The sequence below is a fragment of the Eumetopias jubatus genome, unplaced genomic scaffold, assembly GCF_037043125.1.
Source record: "Eumetopias jubatus isolate StellerSeaLion01/CBP00866 unplaced genomic scaffold, mEumJub1_p1.0 scaffold_10, whole genome shotgun sequence".
NCBI lineage: Eukaryota > Metazoa > Chordata > Mammalia > Carnivora > Otariidae > Eumetopias > Eumetopias jubatus.
In genome coordinates, this window is record NW_028274816.1 from 122,475,894 (window position 1) to 122,499,264 (window position 23,371).

Here is a 23,371-nt window from a genome sequence, read left to right on the forward strand (position 1 = left end):
TACAATTTTCACTGTTTATGTACCGCTCTTAGACACAGACACTGTCTAGGGGTCTCTAGTGTCACATTTTTGTACATATATGCGCAACTGAAGATTTTTTTCAAACTCGGAATTGACAGAGGACTTGATTTGAGTAGGTACTGTGATAAACTAGAACACTTACGGAAGTGACTTGAAGAACAAAGAGTTTGATATAAGTCTAAAAATACATAGGGGGAAAAAAAAAGGGAGGGAGTTCTTGGTGAGTCTGGAACATTATTCAGCAAATATTTGCCAAGTACCTGCTATATGCCAGGCTGGACACTGGACTAGGAAGCGGGGATACATCCATGAACCAGACCTGATCCGGCTTAGGAGTTTATAGTCTAATGGGGAGACTGGATGAATAAACACACAATTAAAGTTTGAGGTGTTAAGTGTATCAAAGAGACAGTTAATCCTGTCTTGGAAGATCAAGAAAGGCTCCCCAAAGTGATGCTGATGTTGAGAATCAAATGAGAAATAGCACTTGGTCCAGAAAAGGGACCGAGAGTCTTCTAGGCAGGAACAGAATGTGCAAAAGGCCTGAAGGTGAAAGCATCATGGCAGGTGGGTTATGGGGTGAGCCAAGAGACTGATGGCCGAACGAGCCAGAGAAAGGCAGGTAAGCGTGTGTAGGGAAGAAGAGATGGTGAGAGGGAGTGGGAGGAAGCATGCAGTCAGTCCGGTCCAGCTTTCTCCTAGCCAAGTGGCCCAGCCTCTGGGACATGGTAGCTGTTGTCACTGAAGGTAGGCTCCTGTCAGGCCAGTAAGCTGCCTTCATCCTTTCTGCTTTCTTCCTGAGACTCCAGGAGACCGCAGTCCCTCACTCAACTGCAAAACTGAGGGGAGGGCCTTCAGGAGGCTGTCAGGACCAGAGCCCACCATACTGTCTCCTGTCCCAGACCTGATTGTTCTGGGACTGAGAAGTTTGGGTCCTGAGAGTAGAAGGAAATCTTCCTTTCTAGCGGGGTTCTGGATCGATCCCCAGTCCGGAGCAGGTTATCACATTCACAGCTCTGATGTCACACCTTATAACCCAGGGAAAAAAGTTCCTGAGGTCACCCCCAATAAAACACAAGAAATTTTAGAAATCACCTGACAAGAAATGTCAAGCAATACTGACTGGAAATCAGACCACAGCAGCTGCTTTCCACAGCTGCATCCCATGTGGTGACCGTGTCTGAACAAACTAAATGAGTCTAAAAATAACCAGGAATGTAAAACCCTTCAGGAGCCGGGTCTCTGAATGAGATCGCCTCAGAAATGAGGAGGGGGCGGTGGTTGTCTTTGGGCCATTTGATCAGTGGTCAGAGGTGGATCACCCAAGGAGCCAGAGACGTAACCCCGGGAACCTGCAGTTCCCCACTCATACTGACTGATCAAACCTCATGGTACCCATTTTACAGATGGAGAAAATACATGTTGGCATCTGAACTCTTTCAGACTAAGAATTCCTAACCTCAGCTATCATCCAAGCCCAGGTGACTTCCTAAGGAAAACAAAAGCAGTGAAGTAGTACAGAAATCAGTAACTGTTTCATTGTTTCCATCATATGTCTGAGCCAGTTAGCATGGAGGGAGTCTATGACACTTTCCAGAAGTAGCCCTTCTTTTAGGTGTGAAACCAAGACTGGGACTTTGTCCCCCAGTAGAGGAAAAAGTTGACGTCAAAAGGAAGCATGCTCCACCAAGACAAAAGCAAAAGGATTTTTTTTTTTTTAACTGTGGGAAATTTTAAAAGATCTACCCATTTAGCTGCCCCCCCCCCAAAAAAAATAGATATGCTTTCCGTGCGGAGAAAAGCACCAGCAAATTTTTTTTTTACTGTATTTTTCTAGTAAGAAAACGAATTTGTCCCTGGTTGTAGTAGCTCTATAGTAATTATAATAATACTACCAGCAAATGCTGGTTAAGCACTCAGGCGGGAGGCACTGTGCTGAGAAAGCTCTTTACCATGGCTCATGACTCTTTGATCTTCACAAAATCTGGATGGAGGGTGATACTGCTGTTATCCCCATTTCATGACTGAGGAAGCGGGTGTTTGCAGAGGTGTAGAAATTTGCCCAGGGCACACCGCTTGTCCATGGGGAGCGCAGGGTCTGCCCCCACCAGCCGCGCTCCAGACTGGCACCCGGGATGCTAAAATGCCCCGGGTCTACTGTTTGTCACGGTGTGACACGAACTGTTTTGGTTTGGGGTTTTTTTTGTTTTGTGTTTTTTTTTTTTAGAATCTTCTCAGTTTCCTGTGGAGAGTTTTTCAGTTTGATTTGCATTTCACCCTTTCCATTATCGGTGATCTTCGGTGCTTCCTTTTCCTCCCATAACCTGGATGAATGGGCACTGAATCGGGGACCAGAAACCTGGGTGGGGGGTTTCACTTCCCCCACCAGCCACCTCCGTGATCTTGCCCGATTCGCCACCTCTTCGGGCCGGTTCTTTATCTGTAAAATGAAGTTGCAAGAGTTTAACAGGGATCTGCCCCTGTGCTAAGTAGCCTCCTTCCTCTCTCCCCTCTCCCCTCCCAACCTTCCAGCTCTTCTCCTTCCTTCGCTTCCTGGCCACTGGCAGGCCCTCAGGCCCTCCTTCTTATATGTGCCTGGCGGCCCGGGGAAGTGGTGTGAGTGTGGGTTGTTGTCCAGGAGGCTCGGGGGACCCCGTCAGAGTGAGGAGGACAAGCAAGCTGATGTTGCTCAGTGGGAAGCACAGGTGGAGCTGGGACCCCTGCAAACTTACTGTAATGCTTTAACTCATCTTTAACATGAAAAACTTTAGGGGCGCCTGGGTGGCTCAGTCGGTTCAGTGTCTGCCTTCAGCTCAGGTCATGACCTCAGGGTCCCAGGATTGAGTCCTGCATCCGGCTCCCTGCTCAGCAGGGAGTCTGCTTCTCCCTCTGCCCCTTTCCCTGCTTGTGCTCATGCACGCTCTCTCTCTCTGACAAATAAATGAATAAAATCTTAAAAAAAAAAAAAAAAAAAAACTTTAAAGGCCTTCAGGAAATGAGGGTAGTTTGGGACAGAATTCTTTCATTCTGAACACCAGTTCAGGGAAACCTATGTTTTAGTCCAAAGGCTTTCTAATCCTGAAGTTTGGTGGTTTCTGCTCACCATTAGGAGACAGTAACATGCCTTCCATGGCGGGATGGAAGTCGAGACAGGAAGTGAATGGTACCCGGTGAAGAGAATTTTTTTCGATACCATTTTTAGTTGACTTTTCCTTTAATCACAGAACATAAAATTATTTGTTGTCAGAGGATGTGTACATTGTATTAGACTTGAGTATTTGCAATATTTCAGGGAAACTGGGATTTATCTAATCCAGGTCAGCTGGTTAGGGTTCTGTGGAAGTAATCACCACCCGTATCTCGGCAAAGTAATGTTTTCCCAAATCATTTTAAATTTGGGGTCACTCATTTCACTAGTGTGTGTTTTTAAGTATTCCTTAAAGCTCTGGTCGCGAGCACGGGAGCAAGTTCTATGAGGCATTGAAATTTCCTCTTTAACTTCCTCAGACTTCTTTTCAGTTTGCTCTTGATTGTGTGGGAATTTGTGGGCCTTGATCACAGAAAGTCAGCCTCTAAAAGAGGAAGACTGCTTTAATGTCACTATCATAACACTCATTTTAGACTACAGAAATGATGTGCATCACTGGGGCCTTCTCGTTCCTATTTTAGGTGTGTTTCCAAGGAGTAGGTTGGTTGTCATGGTTTAGAAGAACTTTGCTGTCAGGATGCAGTCATACTAGAGGGAGGCACAGGCCGTCTGTCCCTCGGGGAGAGGTCTTGAGGAAATAAATAGCCTCCCCGCCAGAATGTTCCAGATGTTTCTCTGCTAGCAGAACTCTAGGTCAGATCATTTCTCAAGGCCCAGTTCTAGAATTCGCAGCTTCCAGAACTGAGGTTTGGTCTTTTAGGTAAACGTATGGAAAGGTAGCATGTTGTCTTTAGGCTTTCCCCAGTTGTACTAGTCAGGAAGTGGCTGGAGAAAGGGGCTAATTCCCTGTCCCCACCTTCTCAGCATCTTCCTCCTTCTCTTCCCTGTTCATACTGCACCCCCACCATTCCCCCTTTGTCGGTCATCTCTGAGTACACAGGTGAGGTTAGAATTCTGGAATGCAGGCATAAGAGCAGTTCCCATTTATTATTTTTGTCCAGAGTTTTTCTGTCCGTGGCTGTGGCAAGGCCTGGGTGAGAATTCTTCCCTACCCTGGGGTCCCAGAGTGGCTTCCAAAATTAGCACAAAGCACAGAGGACTCTTGGAATGGACAGCACGTGTCCAGCGAGGCAGGCGCAGTTCTGTTGGTCAGGAAAGGGCACTCCACTCAGATTCCGTGTCCCCTTGTTCCTGGGAATGCCACGGCCCTCGCCATGGCAGCTGAGCGCGGAGCCCTTGGGAGCCAGCTCCCGTCACACCCCTGTTATCCAACAGCGTGCCTGCTGGATATCTTACAAAGTGTAATGCTCCAGGCCCAGGCAAGATGTGTCATAAAGGGGAGACTTCGCCTGGTGGATAAAAATGCGTGTGTTCCTGCCCACGTTTTGCTATTCGCTGAGTTTTCAAAAACTTCCCAACCACACCCCTCAGTCTTTGTTTGAGTTCAAAGGGAGGCAGTGCTAACAGGATGTTTCTGGGCTCAGTCCCTGTTGCATTCAGGAGGCTGACTTTGGGAGGCCCACTCCAGAGACTTCATCTGAGCCCAGTGCCCAGGCCACCCCCCTTGGCGGCGAGTGTCCCATCACGGGCTCAGCGGTGACAGAGATGATTAAGACCAGTTTCTGCCCTCAAAGAGTCCTTTCATGAGTCTTTCCCTGTTTGCGTGGAAATACAGTCTGAGAGATGAGGTTGGGTTTCAGGTACCCCCCCCCAAAAAAAACCCACAGATTGATTTTCTTTTTCTGGAACAGGAATCTGAGCAGGAACACCGTCAGGTGCGGTAAACTGTTGCAGGGTAGTAGTTGCCGGCCTCGGCGGGCTTCAAGAGTCCCACTAATCCTAGGTCACATGCCCCAGGGGTAGTCCTTTCTCCTCCCTCCACTTTTAAGCACTTCTGGCCCACATAGATCCCTGGTTTAAAGGAGAAAAATGAAAGAAAACCAGCTATCCGCCCCAAATACCCCATGTCTTAATGTTTTTGTCTTAAACCAATGGTACCCCCCTTGGCTGACCCAAAATCCGCATCCCCATTCCCTTGCAGCCACCCAGTGAACTCAGTATGCCAGCAGACGAGCTCAGCCCCGAATCATCACCTTCTCCAGAAAGACAAACAAAAACAGCCGGAAGGAGGGAGGGCGGACTGGGGGGGCGGGGGGCATAAATGATGCATCCAACTACAGTCTGGAAGGAGGCCTGCGCTGCCGGGCCTCCTCGGTGGGCGTGCGTGCGTGCGTGCGTGTGCGCGTGAGTGTGTGAGCACACATTCGCCGCCCGCCGCCCGCCGCACCCCCGCCCCGGGCGGGCGGCCTGGCGGTGTCGGAGTGAATCGCTAATGCGCGCGTCGCCATGGCGACCAGGGGAGCGGCGGAGCTAAAAGCGGCAGCCTGGGCCTGCCCGCCTCCCCCGCCGCAGCCCACCCTGGGCGGCGCGGATTCTTTGTCTCGCTCGCTCGCTCGCTCGCCTGCCCTCCCCTCTCTCCCTTCCTCCTCCTCCTCCTCCCCCCTCCTCCCGGCCTTTGTCGCCGCACCCCCCACCCTCCCACCGCAGGTGCCGGGAACCCAGGGCTGGGCCCGCCGCTCCCCTGTGTTATTCTTGGGGGGCTTAATGCCGCCCTTGAAACCAGTCTTTTAAAGAGAGGATTAGGAGGCCAAGAGCTGTTCTTCCTCACCTGAACGCCTGGCCCTTGGCTCGTTGCCCCTCCGGCTGTGGCCCTCGGTGGCCACCCTCTCGCAGGACGGTGGAGGTCCAGGGCTGCCCACCTGGCTCTCGACCCCCGCCCCCAGCGACAAGGAGCTGGGAGTCCTGCAGACTCACCTCATCCGCGCCTCGGAGAACTCTCAGCTACGGGAGCTCCTCATCTAGATGGGGTAGCTGGCCCCAGATCAGAATGCCCAGGGCTTGAGCTCTTGGGGTCGCGGCTGTGGCATTGCTGCGTAAGCAGAATGCCCCGTGCTGCTGTTAGCATTCAGAGTAACCTAGTAATGAGGGAGGCTGGGGTCACAGTAATGACCCCCAACCCATAAACCTTTCTGTTATCCATCTTTGTCCTGGGGCAGCGTAACGGCTATACTGGATGGCGCAGCTTAAAATGTCAGATTGTCTTAGATTCTAGTTGATTCCCCCTTCTAAACAACAGGGAAGGAAGGAAGGACATTTGTGGCACACCATGGTTTAGATTTTTAAAATCAACATATTCTGAATACTGTCTTTATCCAGCATATAGTTAGCCATTTGGCTTACCTGTACGTTTTGGAATGATCTCTTCCATGTTCAGAAAGTCACGCTCAGTATTGAAATGATGAAACACTGATTAGCAGGACCCTCGGACCACTCTTGTCAGGAGTCAGTGGCTCTCTAGCACCCTGTTGTTTCCATGGTTCCACCTCCATCACTCCTACCTCAGAGATGAAAGGTATGCCTTTCAGAAGGGTATGGCTGAGGTTTCAGCTCTAAAGTCACCCCCTGATAAATGAGTATATCATGTATATTCACACAGAACAATGTCTAGATTGCTACACAGTAGTGGGCCGGTAGGTGCTTATAGGGAGGGGAGCTGAGAGGCTAGAGGAAAGGGTGGAAGGAAAATGTACTTTTCCCTGGTACCTGTGCATGTTATGGCATGTGCATTTGCTGTTGGCTTTTTAAAATTAAATGTGGTATTAAAATTTAATATCACTTCCTCAAGAATGCTTTCCCTAATTCCCCCCAAAGTAGGCCTATGTGATTCCATAGCATACTGTACTTTTTATTTTCAGCGCTCTTCCCAGAGTTCTGGCTAAACAGTGGTAAGTGTGTAAGTCGGGTTATGTAAGTCTCCTCGCCAGACTCTAAGCTCCATGAGGGCAGGAGCAAGGCTTGTCTTAAACACCACCATGTCTTCAAGGGCTGGCTCGCACTCAGCACTTAGTATGTATCTGTTGATTACAGAGATGAGGAGAAGTGGACAGGAGGCTACTGACCGAGTGATGGGGCCAGGGAGTCAGTAGGGGTGCCCATGGCTGTGGCCCTCCTCTAAGCTCAGTGACCCTCCAGAGGCTCAACCCCTCCTGTACCTAGGACTTCTGTGACATTGCTCCAAATAATTCCTGTGTCTAGTCTGTGTTTGCAAGCATCACAGTAAGAAGCTTGATCAGTCAGTTACCTTGTGTATCAGGGGACTGCTGTCACTTGCCAGAGCAGTTCCCAAGCAGCTGATTGGAGCAGTTGTCTGAGGCAAGACAGGGTCAGCTCTTCCTCCGGTCATCGCCAGGGAGGGTGACACTCTGGGGCTCCCCAGTGCCGGGCCTGCAGGAGACCACCGGAGGCTTTAAAGCGCCAACATTCAGGGGCCACACACAGACCAAGTGAGTCAGTCTCTAGTGGGAGAGTCTGACCCCTGTGAGGGCCCTTGTTTTGCAGATGCTTCTCTAATAATCCTGGTGTACAGTCAAGGTTAAGAATCACTGCTCCATGGGCTTCCCAGAGCAAGCAGGGACACTTATGCTCACCAAACCCAGAGATTTTATTTCAGCCATAAAGCTGATGCTAATGCACTTTAGCCTGGACAAAGAGATTATTTGCTTTAGCCCACCTCAGATTGGTTCAGTGCTGCCCAGAGAACCTCTCCCTTGCTTTGCCTTAAAAAGCCTGCAGGTCCCCTTCGGTGACAGTTGTTTAAAACAAATATGTAACCATCTAATCAGGGCACGAACCATTTTTCAGACTTGCCCAGGCAGCAGTGACCTAAATATTACTCAGGGTGTCTGACTTCCAGCCCCAGAGGAAGAGTGTATTTGGTTTGATTGTTTTCATGCTAATGAAGTTGAGCCAGTAATTCAAGGTCCCCATCGGAATGGCTAGAATCATTTGATGCTATGAAACAGTTCTTTAGACAGAAAGCAGTGGTATAGAGTTATTATGGAATTACTCATTTTTTTCAGCGGAGTCAGTTATGCACTCATTCAATCTAATCTGCAGTGCCATCTTTTTAATTGTTAGGAGATAAAGACTGGAGGGGTTGATGGAAATGCGTTGGCCCTTCTACACCAGCCACCGTAAATCTTTGGAAAGTGTGACTAACCCATTTATGAGCCAACAGGTGTAGTGGCGGATTGTTCTGCCCTCTCTCCCAGGTAACCCTATAGGCAGTAAATAAGGCCTGTGTTAGAAACCACTAAAGCTGGGGTGCCTGGGTGGCTCAGTCATTAAGCGCCTTCCTTCGTCTCAGGTCATGATCCCAGGGTCCTGGGATTGAGCCCCACAACGGCCTCCATGCTCAGCGGGAAGTCTGCTTCTCCCTTTGCCTCTCCCCCTGCTTGTGTTCCCTCTCTCACTGTCTCTCTATCTGTCAGATAAATAAATAAAATCTTAAAAAAAAAGAAAGAAAGAAAGAAAGAAACCACTAAAGCTGTACACACACAGCAGGGAAATCTGCCTAAACTGCCCCCCTAAGACACTAGCTGCAGTTGACTTTCTCCCAGAAGTGTGCGTGCACTCAAGGTCAAGGCAAATTTGGCTAGCAGCCACCTGGGGATACTTCCCATTGAACTGTCTTAGGAGACCAGGGGTGCAGGGAAATAAAGGTTGCTCTGGGGACTCTTAAGTTAGTGATCCTGGAGAGAAGTGGAACTCCTTGTGGCAGGCAGGAAAAGCACAGATGTGGTCTCGTTTCCAGCCGGCACGCTCCAGCCGGGATCCAAACAACCCATTTCTGGGAACTTAAAATAAAAAGTAAGAGAGCAGTCAAATAGACTGGAGACCCCATGGGGCCTTTGATGTGCCTACCAGCAGCAGCCTGGTGAGTGGTTTCTGTGATGTGGGATTCCTGAGCAAGAATGACTGGACCACCGCCACCGGTTCCTCTCTCATTAGAGGGCCAGAAATAGATGCCCCGTCCCAGGAAAAGGGAAATAAGGCTGCATGGAATGTTTCATCTGTTGGAATATTGTTCTGCGCTGCCTGACAAGATTACTGAGTTCTCAGTTCTATAGCAGTGGCATTGAGTAAGAGTCTGAAAATTGAAGCATTATGTACTCGCTTAAAATAGCAAATGCAGAATAGAAAAACCAGAGCTGCTAAGAAGTGTGCAGAACACATTGATAGAAAGGCCTGCTTCGCCTCTGTTATTAGCAGCATGAAAGGGTGTATTGGAGCAGGGGGCAGATTTTCCATCAAAAGCATTTGTGTGGTCAAGGCTTCTGTACCACAGTGAGACAGGGAGGACATTTTTTAGCTAACATCACTGAGTGCAAATCCTTCTGTCCTCAAACAGGTGGTAGAAAGTAGGCAGTTTGTTTCTTTTCATGTCAGTGTTCTGGAGTTGGTTTATGAGATGGTTGCTTCTGTTTTAAACTCTCTGAATTCCCCTCAGAACAAAAATCCCCAGTTGCTTGCTACCTAATCAAATATTCTCTGTCGTGGGTTACAGTTGCCTGGATGGGCAGCAAAATTTAGTAAGAGTGAGGTGGAAAATGTATAAAAAGAACTGTGTCATCATCCTTTGTCAGCTCAAATGGGATTTTTTAAATACCCAAGAACAGGTTGAAGGGGCCTTCTGGAATCAACACGCCTCGTGTCAGCATGGCGCTAGAAGGCGGCAGAATTGTTTCTGAAGGGGCTGGCCTGGCTGTGGTCAAGCACAGAGACCTTGAGACGCAAGGGCTCTTTCAGCCTCGTCTCAGTTGCTTGACCAACCTTCTAAGCGTAAGACCCTCCTTCACTGAAGCACTTTACTCTGTTAACAAGTGTTCACGGAGCGCGTAGTTCGCACCGGGCGCTGCACTGTAGCCACTTGGCCTACATTTTCTCCAGCTCTCCCCGGAGCCCTTTGGAAGAGAGGGCATCGCCCCCTGTTAATTATCCCTGTTTAGGAAACTGAGCTTCAAAGGATCAAGTCATCGGCCAGGGCCAGACGGCTGGGCTTGAGCCCGAGACCAGCTGATTCCAAACTACGTTCCCTCCACCGTGCCCTATTGTCTCCTCTCTTGATTAAGCAACATTCCCAGAAATACAAAGGAACCTGTGAGTCCCCAGGCCCCGTCTCTTCCCTGCTGCTGCTGCCAGCTGGAATGTCCGGCTCCCGGGTGTGGAATGGTATCCAGGAGAAATCACTTTTTCCAGGCTCGGCAAGCAGTGTGATGTGCTAACAGCCCCTCCACGGGGACTTGAGCTAACCGTTCAGTAAAACAGAATTTGCTGATTGTCATGGGACACTGACCAGTTTCCAAATTCCTATAGGTCACCACAGTTTGAGAGAACGTGGCCTTCTATTTGCAAAGCCAAGACTTCCTTTAATTTTTCTTTTGGTTTTTCCTTTGTCATTTGTACTCGCACTCCTAGGAATACCGTTTTAAAAGTTTGGACATTTTCAGATAAAGATAGCTGGAAAGAATGTTAGGGAAAGTGTTAAAAATAAATAAATAAATAACATGTAATAAAGGGTTTGAAATGCTAAGGGACCCTGAATGGGGGAGAGTGGTGGCCAGGTTGGGGAAGGCACGGTTGCTCAGGTGGGCCACTGTACTTGCCATGGTAACACTGCATTCTCAAATTCTAGGCTTATTTGCCTAAGAGAGCACAGCACCACAAGGATATCGTAAATAATGATTTTATAATAGAATCCACACACAGAGTAGGTTTTGTGAAACAACTGGGATGTACGACCTACCTTACTGAATGTGTTTCCCTTAAGAAAAGGAGAGCAATGAGGTGTGTACCCCGAGTCTACATCATGTGTAGTGAAACCCTTTGGATCATTTTCCAGAGGAAGTCAAGCTCAACAGCGTCCACAACCAAACTCATTGTCTCGGTCTCTTCCATCACCCAAGCTGAGGAGCTGGGAATGTGGTAGACTCCCTTTTACCATCTCCATTCGTCAGTCACCAGATTCTTAGTCTGATGCGTCTCTCGGACTTGGCCTGTCTTTGCCCTCTTACCAACCACAGTCCTCGCTCCCTCGATTGGCAGTTTCTCAACTGGTCTTCCACCCTGAAAATGCCCACATCACCTGCTTCCTGTCAGTTTCATGTCCATCCCGCTCTTGATGAAGTGCCTGCAGTAAGCCAGACACTCTTTTAGGCACAGGGGATATAGAAAGATCCGTTTCCTAGGGAGCTTACCTTTGGAAAGCAGGTGGGAGCCATAAGAAGACAGTAAGCAAGCCAAGGATCAGACAAGTCAGTTTCAGATAGTGGTACCTGCACTGAAGAAAACAAAGTATCTTATCTTCCCAACTTAAGAATCCTTAAGGGGGCAACCGGGTGGCTCAGTTGGTTAAGCATCTGACTCTTGATTTCGGCTCAAGTCATGCGAGCCCCGCATTGGACTCTGCTTCTCTCTCTCCCTCTGCTCCCCACCCCCGGCTCGCGTGGTGTCTCAAAAAAAAAAAAAAGAAAGAATCCTTAAGGGTGTCCCCATTGCCTACAGATTTAAGCCTAAACTCCTTGCCTGTCATCTACCCCAGCCTATCTGGCTGGCCTCAGCTCCCACCACCCTCTCCCAAACACACGTCAATCCTGAACTCTGGGTCCGTGCTTGCCATTCTCTGCACATTCTCTAAATTTCACTTTTAGGTCAAGCTTCAAGGTCATCTCTGTCTGGCCAAGTCCTCCTCACCCTCTGAGGGGCAGTTCATTGCCTCCTGTCTGTAGAGTTCTGGAGATCTCTGTGTGCTGGGGAAGCCCAGGTAGGCTTCAGGGAGGAAGTGCAATTAGAGCTTGGAAGGTGCTGTCAAAGGAAGAAGACACAGTGGCTGTGCTGAGCGAGCCCACCGGGCTCACTGTGAGCCTGTCCTCACAGGGACTCGGCACCATGTCCCAGAGCTGCCTTCCTCCACGTCTGTGGGGAGTCATGTAAGGAAGAGAAAGCAGTTGTAGATCAGGGCGCTGAGAGCCCGGTTTGTTCAGTGTGTCTGCCTGGCAGCGCCATGGGCCACACAGCCCAAGAGGCTGCACCCTCTCAACAAAGCCCTCCCAGTCAGCTTGGACTGGGCACTTCCCTCTCCTCTGTGCTTCCTGCACACACTCTCTAGCCCTTTAATGGAGCCAACTCCAGTGCCTTAGATAGTAGCCATTTGTTCATTCCACCTCCCTCCCTGGGCTGTGGGCTCCTTGAGAACGGAGCTGTTTTATTACATATCTTGCAGGCCAGAGCCTTAGACACAGATGTTTGATGTAGAATGTGTTTCAAGACAATGCTGAGGAATTCCTGAGCTTGTGAATAGACTTCTTTTTCTTGGCTCCCAACACTGTTCAAAAATGCCATCCTTGGGGCGCCTGGGTGGCTCAGTTAGTTCAGCGTCTGCCTTTGACTCAGGTCATGATCCCAGGATCCTGGGATCGAGCCCCACATCGGGCTCCTTGCTCAGCGGGGAGCCTGCTTCTCCCTCTCCCTCGGCTGCTTCCCTTGCTCATGCTCGCACTCTCTGTCTCTTTCTTTTTGAAATAAAATCTTTTTTAAAAATGCCATCCTTAAAAGAGAAAATGCCATCTTCTAACCCCAAGCCCAGTGAAAATAATTAATCTTGTATATACGTTCTTTTCATGAGTCTCTTTAGAGTATACGCATCCCCAGTGTGTTTGTGCGGTAGCTGTGAACCCCCTTCAGTGCTCCGTTCACAGATGGGAGACTGCCATCCTGTTGGCTCCTCTGTCGAGTGACCCACAGCCACCACAGATCGAAGCCCGGATGCTCCTTGACCCCGGGGGGTTGAAGAGGCCAATACAGAATGGTGTCCCTGACAAACCACTAGAACCCATCTGTTCAGAGGAAGATGTGAGTCCCGGGGCATGTTGAGTCCAGTCTTTCTTAGCACCTTCATTAATGATGTGAGTAGAAAATGAACACCAGCATTCACAGATGGTGCTAACTTTGGAGGTGCTGTTAACAGAAGCATTAAGATAGGAGAAGTAGAAATGGAAGCAGGAAACAGCAAAAAGGTTTTAAAAAAAAAACCTCTCAGACATTTTTTTGGTAAAATCAAGCTCCTTCGAGCACAAGCACGGAGATGAGAAGCTGAAGGGGAAGTGGGAAAGAGGAAGGGATAGATGGAAGAGAAAGGTAGGGAAGGGGAGCTTGCAGACAGATGTCTCTCAAAGGCTCTGGCCTCTTGTTAGAGACGGTGTCCCCCTGACCCGGCCTGGGAGGCAGCTCCATTCCCAGCCACTGTCCCATTTGTTCTGTGGTAGGCTTTTGGTTTGGTTTGGTGGTGTTTTGTCTTGTTGCTTCTGTTTTTGGTTCTTTCTTCATATTTGAGGGAGCTGCAGGTATGGTTTTGTTCTTATCGTTTGGTTTTGCAAGGTTTCATTATCCCTTGCATAAAGCATTAATTTGGGCATTTTGGGAGGGACAGAGGGGAATGCAGCCTTTAAATAAAGAGTCCAGATTCCAAATATATAAAGCAAAATGAAGCATTCTCACCACCTCGGTCTCCAGTGGTGGGAGGGAGACCAATCAGAGAAGCGGGCGGCAACCCCCGACCTCTTGGGGTGAGCACCACCGAGCTGCCTGCAGCATGCAGAGGCCGCGGGAGGCCGTGCCCTGCTGCACCTTGCCAGGGGATGGCCGCCAACGCACAGAGAATAGGAACCTTCCGGTTGACAGAGACGGAAGCCAGGAGTGTCCAGGGAGCCACAGTCCTCTTTGCAGACTCCAAATGGAAAGTCGGGACACCAGTATGCACCAGGGAGTAGTCAAAACAGCGCACAGACTCTCCAAGCCCCAGGACAGCGCCCCGTTCTTTGACCGCCTGGAACCAACCGGGCCTGGCCACATCAACCATCTCCTGGCCCAGGAGTGAAAGATGTAAATGCCTGGAAAGGGAAATAGACAAGCGGTGCAAGTGCGTGTACAGTGGGGGGCGTGGTCCGGGGCAAGACAGTCCCAACCGTAGCCCCGTCACAGCAGATTCCAAATGCTTTTGTATCTGACTCGTGAGCGCCGAAGATTGAAGAATCCCATCCCTGCTGCATGAGCACTAGAAGAGCGTCTTCGTGTGGGGACTGGGCAGATGGGGGCATCACTCCCGAGACAGACCGCCAGGGCCTGGGTCTAGCCTCACCACTTCACAGCTTCAAGAAGACACATGACCCATCCGAGCTTCTCTGTCCTCGTCTACAGAACGGGCATCATCAGCACCTCCTAAGGTTTGGGTAAGGATTAAAGGAGGTGATGCAAGTAGTAAAATGCTTCATCTAGTGCCTCATACATGGCAAGTTCTTGATAAATGCATGATGATTGTCAGCCTCCCCTGCCCCAATCTACATGTACATCTTACATCTACACAAGGCACACTACTAAGCGGTACCAGCCTTAGGTGGCGCTTATCTGTCTATATATGTATGTTTTCAGACTCAATCAGTCCAGGTGTTTTTATTTCCCCAAGAACTTCATTAGCGTGGGGCAGGAGCACCTCATATGGGAAAGTTTGGATTTACCAAGCAAGGTAGCAAGTCGCTGTGCAAAGTGATTCTTTGGTTCCGAAGAGTGAGCATCCCTAGTGCCTGTTAATATGTCTCTGCACATAAACAGACCCTTGCTCAGAACGAGGTACCAGGGACATACTGCTCAGCAACCCTGCTTTGAAGATGCTCCAGGCTGGCCCTAGGTCTCCCCTGTGAGTCCCAGCCACTTTCTTAGTCATGTCTTTTTAAAAAACATTATTCCTTTTTTAGACATTTATGGAACTCCTATTTTGTATGAGACACTGCACTAGGAGCTCTCTATAGGGGGCTGAAAAATACTCAGCGTTGCTGTGCTCAGAAACACATAGTAAATAGGGAGATCAGCTCACAGGTATGTTCTAGTCACTGTTTTAGTGGCAGGATGCACAGGGGCGAAGGTTTGGACTCAAGCCTCGTTGCCTGGGTTCAAATTCTGGTGGTGCTGTGTGACCTTGGCAGGTACTTAGCCTCTTTGCGCCTTATTTCCTCTTCTGAAAACGGAACTTCCCTCATGCAGTCATGAGGATCTCATGAATTGATATTTATAAAACACTAAGGAGGGGGCGCCTGGGTGGCTCAGATGGTTAGGCAACTGCCTTCGGCTCAGGTCATGATCCTGGAGTCCCGGGATCAAGGCCCGCATGGGGCTCCCTGCTCAGCAGGGAGCCTGCTTCTCCCTCTGACCCTCCCCCCTCTCATGCTCTCTATCTCTCATTCTCTCTCTCTCAAATAAATAAATAAAATCTTAAAAAAATAAAAAAAAAAAACACTAAGGAGGTACTATGTGCTTTCTTGGTATTGTTAGGTTATTATTATACACGCATACTTTGTTTCATGTGCTTCCCTTTATTATGCTTCACGGATCAGAGATGGAGAAGCACAATCAGAATTCTTGGAAGCACCTATACAGGCACGCCTCATTTTATTGGGCTTCACTCTACTGCGCTATGTAGACAGTGTGTTTTCTACAAATTGAAGGTTGGTTGCCACCCCGCATTGAGCAAGTCTATTTGCGCCATTTTTTCTACAGCATTTGCTCACTTTGTGTCTCTCACATTTTGGTAATTCTCCCGATACTTCAAACTTTTTCATTATTATTATATTTGTTATGGTGATCTGTGATCCGTGATGTTTGATGTTACTACTATAATTGTTTTGGGGAGCCAAGAACTGCACCCATACAAGATGGTGAATAAGTAAATGTGTATGTTCTGACTGCCCCACTGACCATCTGTCCCCCACCCCCACTTCATATCTCTCTTCCTCCCTCCAGCCTCCCTATTCCCTGAGACACAAGTCTTGAAATTAGGGCAATTAATGACCCTACAATGGCTTCTAAGTGCTCAAGTGAAAGGAAGAGTTGCACACCTCTCACTGTAAATCAAAAGCAAGCAATGATTTAGCTTAGTGAGGAAGGCATGTCGAAAGCCAAGACAGACCAGAAGCTAGACCTCTTGCACCAAACAGCCAAATTGTAAATGCAAAGGAAAAGTGCTTGAAGGAAATCAGAAGTACTACTCCAGTGAACACATGGATGGTAAGAAAGTGAAACAGCCTGACTGCTGACATGGAGAAAGTTTTCAGGGCCAGCCATAGCAGTCCCTTAAGCCAAAACCTAATCTAGAGCAAGGCCCGAACTCTCTTCAGTTCTATGAAGGTTGAGAGAGGTGAGGAAGCTGCAGAAGAAGTTTGAAGCTGGCAGAGGTTAGTTCATGAGGTTTAAGAAAAGAAGCATTTTCCAGAACAGAAAAGTACAAAGTGAAGCAGCAAGTGCTGAGGCAGGAGCTGCAGCAAGTTCTCCAGGAGATCCAGCTCAGATCATTCGTGAAGGTGGCCACACCGAACAGCAGGTTTTCAGTGTAGATAAAACAGCCATCTATTGGAAGAAGATGCCATCTAGGACTTTCATAGCTAGAGAGGAGAAGTCAATGCCTGGCTTCAAAGATTCAGAGGACAGGCTGACCCTCCTGTTAGGGGCTAATGCAACGGGTGACTTGAAGTTGAAGCTCACATTGACCATTCTGAAAATCCTAGGGCCCTTAAAAATTATGCTCAATGTGTGCTCTACAAGTGGAACAACAAAGCCTCTGTGACAGTATCTGTCTTCAATATCGTTTACTGAAGAGTTTCAGCCCACTGTTGAGATCTACTGCTCAGAAAAAGATATCTTTCAAAATACAACTGCTTGCTGACAACACACCTGGTCACCCAAGAGCTGTGATGGAGATGGATCAAGGAGTAATATCAGCTTTCAAGTCGTATTGCAGAAATACATTTCATAAGGCTCTAGCTGCCACAGATGGGGATTCCTCTAATGGACCAGGGCAGAGTAAAAAACTCAAAACCTTCTAGAAAGGATTCACCATTCTTGATGCCATTAAGAACATTTGTGATTGGGGCGCCTGGGTGGCTCAGTCAGTTAAGCATCTGCCTTCAGCTCAGGTCATGTTCCCAGGGTCCTGGAATCAAGCCCCACATCGGGCTCCCTGCTCAGAAGGGAGTCTGCTTCTCCCTCTGCCTGCAGCTCCCCCTGCTCCTGTGCTCTCTCTGTCAAATAAATAACTTAAATAAATAAAATCTTTTTTAAAAAAGAACATTTGTGATGCATGGGAAGAGGTTAAAATATCAATGTTAACAGGAATTTGGGACAGGTTGAGTCCCACCCTCACAGAGGACCTCGAGGTTCAAGACTTCAGTGGAGATGTGGTGGAAACAAGAAAAGTAGAATTAGAAGTGGGGCCTGGAGATGGGACTGAGTTGCTGCAATCTCATGATGAACCCCGAGCAGATGAGGAGTTGCTTCTCACAGACGAGCGAAGTGGTTTCTTGAGATGGAAACTGCTTCTGGTGAAGAGGCTGTGAAGACTGTCGAAATGACCACACAGGATTTAGAATATGACATACACCTGGTTGATAAAGCAGGAGCAGGGTTCCAGAGGACTGACTCCCACTCTTGAGAGAAGTTCTGCTGTGGGTAAAATTTTATCAAACAGCATCACCTGCTACAGAGAAATCATTCCTGAATGGAAGAGTCAAACTTCACTGTTGTCTTATTTTAAGAAATCGTCCCAGCCGCCCCAGCCTTTGGCAACCAGCATCCTGATCAATCCACAGCCACCAACAGCGAGGCAATACCCCTCCACCAGCAAAAAGAGTATGACTCGCTGAAAGCTCGGGTGATGGTTAGCATTTGTTAGCAATAAAGCATTCTTTAATTAAGGTTTGCACACAGTACTATTTATTATACACTTTAATAGACTACAGTATAGCATCAACTTGTTACACGCACTAACAAAATAAGTCATTTGAGTCGCTTTATTGCAGGGTCTAGAACCGAACCTGCAGTGTCTCCGAGGTATGCCTGTATTCACTTTTTTTTTTTAAGATTTTAATTTATTCATTTGAGAGAGACCGCGAGCAAGAGCAGGGGGAGGGGCAGAGGGAGAAGCAGACTCCCCGCTGAGCAGGGAGCCCGATGCGGGGCTTGATCCCAGGACCCTGGAATCATGACCTGAGCCAAAGGCAGACGCCTAACCAACTGAGCCACCCAGGCGCCCCTATATTCACCTTTTTTAAAATTTTCACTTTTACCGTATTACAGTCAGAAGCCGGTTTCTGTGTGATGGTAATTCTCAGGTACCTACTGACCCTCCTTTTCCAGTCCAGTACCTCCTTCATGTGCACAGTATCACTTCTCTGATGTGCTGAGGACTATGAATACACATATACGCAAGCTCATTAGTTGGGTTCAAATCTATGTTCTTTTAGTATTGTCTGCTGATCTACATCATATGTTTTAGGAAAGCGTATTAAGATCATTTTCTGTGATAGTAGACGTGTCATGAGTACCTTCCCGCTGAACTCCTCCCCGATAAAGGAAACAAAATAGTGAGTTCTTTCCCCAGTGGTGCATTTTGCCAGCCTTCCTGTGATTCCTGTTTGCCTTGCGTAGCTTGTTTTGTTTAACTTTTCTTTGTCGTGGTGATTTAGAGGATCTCTTGCAAATGGCATATAGCTGCATTTCTAAATTAAATCTGAGAAGTCCCTTTTAACGGGTCACATGCCTGGATTTACACACCCACGTTAGTGTTTTCTCATTCCCACGTTTCTTCTTGGCTGCTTTTGTTCCTCTTGTCTACCTTGCATTAGATGAAGCAGAGCGTCTTTCCCACTTCCCTCTACTTCTTCCAGACTTGTATGTATCAGTCGAGCATTCTTGTTTACCATTCATTTTCTTCACGCCTGTGCAGCTCTTAGGATGTCTAAAGTTCATCAGTGTCCCCACCCTCCTCCCAGAGGCAAAGACCCAAGTCCCTCCCTGAGGACCACCACCCCATCTGTCATGTTGTTGTTTTCCTGGACTGTATTTAGATCGGTGCTCAATTGGACCCCCAAAGTTAGTCATTTCCATTTATTATGATTATTATTATTTCCAGTGAATGCTTATTGAGATTTACCTTAGTGTCTGAGTCAGTCTTTGTTCTGCCCACATGCTCAGATGATTGGCTGGGTATAAAATTCTAGCATGATGATTACTTTCCTTCAACGCTTGGAAGAGTCTGTTTTCATTATTTTCTTACATTTGATGAGAAGGCCTACTCTTCCTTTGCAAGTGATGTGTCTTTTCCCTCTGGGTGTTCTTAAGGTTTGCTCTTTGCCTTTGGTGATCTGCATTGGGTTTGCTGTTCAAGAGGTTAAGAGAAGAAAGCTTGAGGTTTTAGGTCTTTACTGGGAAACTGTTTTCCCACACAGCAATTCCTTTGCCACTTTGCCAGGCCGGAAGGCAGACTCGTGTGGCCTTTTTCTAGATCCCAGAGCCTGCTGGGGCTCAGCCTCCTCCCAAATCTCAGACCCGGGCATGACTCCTGCCCAAGTCAGCACGTCCCCAGGTTTGGCGTCTGCTGGACCCTCCCTCTCCCAGCGGCCCCAGAGTATCTGTTCAGCCCCAACAAAAACAGAAGTAGCATTTCCGGAAGCCGGGTTTTGAAAGACTGGCCGTCTGTGGCTTGACACAAGCAGAGGGGCTTGCTTCCTGAGGCGAAACGCAAACACAGCTGCACACGCGGGCCCTAGCTGTCCGTTGGCCAGCGCCCAAGCCTTGGCGTTGGGGATCCGGGGGCACCCAGATGGAGAAGGGCCTGACTCTGGGGCCTGGGGTCCATCACGAAATGCTGACCCCACCTCTCATCACTTGGAGACGCATCTGTTTACTATTTGCCTGCACTTGGGGCAAGGCAAGCTTCCTCCCACCACATCCGGCGCCCACACTGGTCCCACCTCCTCGGGAACACCTCGCCAGTCCCCAGAGGCCCCGCCCACCCAGGCGCTGCCCTCCGCCCCCCCCCCCCCGCCCCGTCCCCTTAGGGCGCGGTCATGCACCGCTCAGGCAGGGAACCCCCGCGACACCACGGAGAAGTGGCCCGCGCATTTCCACAGAGCGGGCCCATGGCTGGGCGCCTCCTCATCCCAGCTGCACAGGGCCGAACAGGAGGCAACATTTTCTGGGCCGATTCAGCTCCCAGGGAGACTTTGGTTGCCCCCTTCAGTGCAGCGCCTGCAAGAAACACACGGCTCACGTGGGGACGCCCGTGGACGGGGTCTTGCCTTTACCCACAGATTTCTCTAATGAGGACAAGCGCCTAAATGCAAAATGAAGGAGCGTAATTCGATAAAGGCCATTTGCCTGCAATGATGGCTTGGAACAGATGAAACAAGATGAGAGTCCCCGAATGCCAGAGTTTGCTGAGCCTTTAAATCCTGTAACAGAGGATGGGGAGGAAAGCAGCCCTCCCCTGGCCACCCCACTCCAGCGGCAGCTGTCGTTGGGCTTGGCATGCCCTCAGAGAGAGACACCCTGCCTCCATCTATAAAATCTGCCTTCTTTTCTTTAAAAGATGAGGAAGGCACTCTAGCTCTGTAAAGATTTCCAGTGTGGTGAAGCTCCAGCCAGAGAGGTCAGCTGATCCTCCTGGAGGGCCCCTTCCTGGCCACCCCTGGGACCCTGCTACCGCTCTGTCTCCAAAGCAGGCACCAGAAACCCCTTGCTGGTCTTAAAACCATTTTGGTTGAGCCTGAGATGAGAAAAGAAAACATGGTTTGAGGGCAAGTTCTTATTTGTCCCTTTAAAATTTGATTTGATTTTTTTTTAAGATTTTGACAGAGACAGCGAGAGAGGGAACACAAGCAGGGGGAGTGTGAGAGGGAGAAGCAGGCTCTCTGCAGAGCAGGGAGCCCGATGCGGGACTCGATCCCAGGACCCCAGGATCATGACCTGAGCCAAAGGCAGACGCTCAATGACTGAGCCACCCAGGCACCCCAAGATTTGAGTTGATTTTAGAGCATGCGCATGAGCCAGGGAGGGGCAGAGGAGAGGATCACCAGCAGACTTTGCACTGAGCACGGAGCCCACACAGGGCTCAATCCCACCACCCTGAGATCATGACTTGAGCCGAGACCAAGAATCGGATGCTCAACCGACTGAGCCACCCAGGGGCCCCTACTATTCTTTCAGATCAATCCACTCTTTTTGGTTGTTATCGTGGTAAAATACACAGAACATAAATTTACCATCAGCAGTGCTGTGCAGCCATCACCACCGTCTAGTTCCAGAATGTTCTCATCAGCCCAGAAGGAAACCCCATACCCTTTAAGCAATCCCTTCACACCCCACTCCTATGTTTCTGTCCCTGTGGATTTGGGTAGTCTGCACATTTCATGGGAGTGGAATTATACAATACATAGCTTTTTGGGCCTGGCTTCTCTCCGTTAGCATGTTCTCAGGGTTCATCCATGTTGTAGCCTGGGTCAGTACTTCCTTTTTATGGCTGAATAATATTTCATTAAATGGATATACCAGTTGGCTCCTTCATCGGTTGATAGATATTTGGATTATTTTTGCCTTTTGTTTATTGTAAATAATGCTGCTGTAAACATTCCAGTACATGCTGTTGTGTGAACATCTGCTTTCAGTTCTTCTGGATGTATCTCCAGGAGTGGAAGGAATTGCTGGGTTGTGTGGTAATAATTCGATGTGTGACTTACTGGGGAGCCACCAGCCTCAATCCACATCATCTTTGTCCCCTGTCCATGGCTGTGTGGGGACAGTGCCCACAGATGTTGCTTAGCTCAGCTCTTAAGACCAGAGGCTGTTCTCCTTCCAACCCACATTGTTCTATTCTAAAATCATCACATGTAGCCCCTCACCCTCCACTTCTGCCCAAACCCCACAGCACCCCATGAAGACAGGCTGGGAATCAGCACAGGGCCGCTCAGGGAGATGCCAAGGGAAGGAGCAAGGAGCTCAAGCACGACTGCCACTTAAGTACGGAATATTCCTTTGCTAAGGGGCAGGCCTCCCTTATAGAACCATCCCATTTTACAGGCTGTCTGGCCACTTTCCCTTTGGGATGAACTTCATGGGCTGGGCATGCTTCAGCCCTACAAGGATCTCAACCAATTGCGCCCAGCATTTATGAGTATTTGGAGTTGGCAGAGTTGCGGTGCTGGGAGGGAACAGTTCGCAGACCAGGGGACGCGAGGCCTGCACACCACGCTAGCGCCGCCAGTCCCAGAGAGCAGCCTAGCTGGAAATGCAGGTGCAGCCCAGCAGCACCAGGGGAGCATGCCCACATGCCCCCCGCAGTGTGGGAGCCCGGTAAGGCCCCTCGCTGCCCTCCGAGGACTCACATTCTAGAAGTGGAGACCAGTACGTGTGCTGAGGCTGCCTAGAAAGGCTAGCAGAAATGCTTCCTGCCCTGCCCAGTGCGGGGAGAAGCCGACTGGAGCTCAGGTTCTCTGCGGCTTTTTCTCTCCTGCAGCCCCCACTCCGGAGGCTCATTTACAAGGTGAAGTTGGGCCGTTGTTACCTTGTTCCCCATTCTACAATAACCACTTGCTCTTCCATCTCCCACCAGCCTCAACCCTGCACCGAGAGTGCAGAGCAGATACCAGAGATGCCCAGAGCCTGAAAGAGGAAGGAAGAGTGGTCAGGGGCCACTCTCTATGGACACTGAACTCAGGGCTGGGGAGGGGCTGGAGTCAGAAGGAGCCTAGTGAAGGTAGCATGACCCAATGGTACGAACACAAGAACGTGGGGGTGGCTGGTCAGTCCCATCCCCCCCCTCTGTGTTTGGAATGTGGCCCTTTTAGAGCCATTTCCTGAGGGCTTTGAGTCCCCCAGGTGACTCTAGAACCCACTGCATGCACACTACAGTACCACGGGGTGGGGGGCACAGACGCAGAAAGTGGGAGACAGAGCCTGTCCCCAGCAATGCGCTGAGGGAAGGACACATGCCCACCAGGAGGCAAGGGCAAAGGGGAGGCCTCTGCCAGAGTCAGAAGGGGGACATCCCCAGGGGATATAATTCCAGCTCAGAGGGACCCAGAGGCGGTGCCGGGTCAACCAGAGGGCCCAGGAGGCTGGCTGGCTAAGCAGGGGAAGGTGCAGGCTCCGGGTCCTAGAAGCATCTCCAGCCGCAGGCAGGGCTGCAGTGCCGGGGGCTCTGCCTGCCCTGGGCCCGCATGACAGTGGGGACCGGGAGCGCAGGGCCGCACCCCTAGACCCCGCCCAGCCACCCCGGCTCCCCCAGGAGCAGAGCCGTGCCTGAGTCACTGCCGCTGGTGGACTCTATTTTTATGTCCAAGTCTGCTTAAAAATAGCGGTCTAAGCCAAGGTTTTAGCTGCAGCTGACAAGACATTAAGTATTAGATACCTGATGCCCACAAGTGAGAACCACGGCTCTCCTCCTGCTGCACCGTCTGCCTCCGGGGCAGACCCGGGGGAAAG

At 49.6% G+C, this 23,371-nt stretch overlaps 1 protein-coding gene and 1 long non-coding RNA gene across 2 annotated transcripts in view; one reads left to right on the top strand and one right to left on the bottom strand.

The window, feature by feature from the left end:
- MYO1D (myosin ID) overlaps window positions 1-23,371 on the top strand; it is a 349,561-nt gene that overhangs the window by 323,875 nt on the left and 2,315 nt on the right. The gene's annotated exons all lie outside the window — the stretch shown is intronic.
- On the bottom strand, window positions 1,853-7,444 carry LOC148163480 (uncharacterized). Its single transcript, XR_015769360.1, has 3 exons — window positions 7,311-7,444; window positions 6,410-6,563; window positions 1,853-2,461 (listed from the first exon to the last, which is right to left on the bottom strand). It is a non-coding gene; the product is annotated as an uncharacterized LOC148163480 (long non-coding RNA).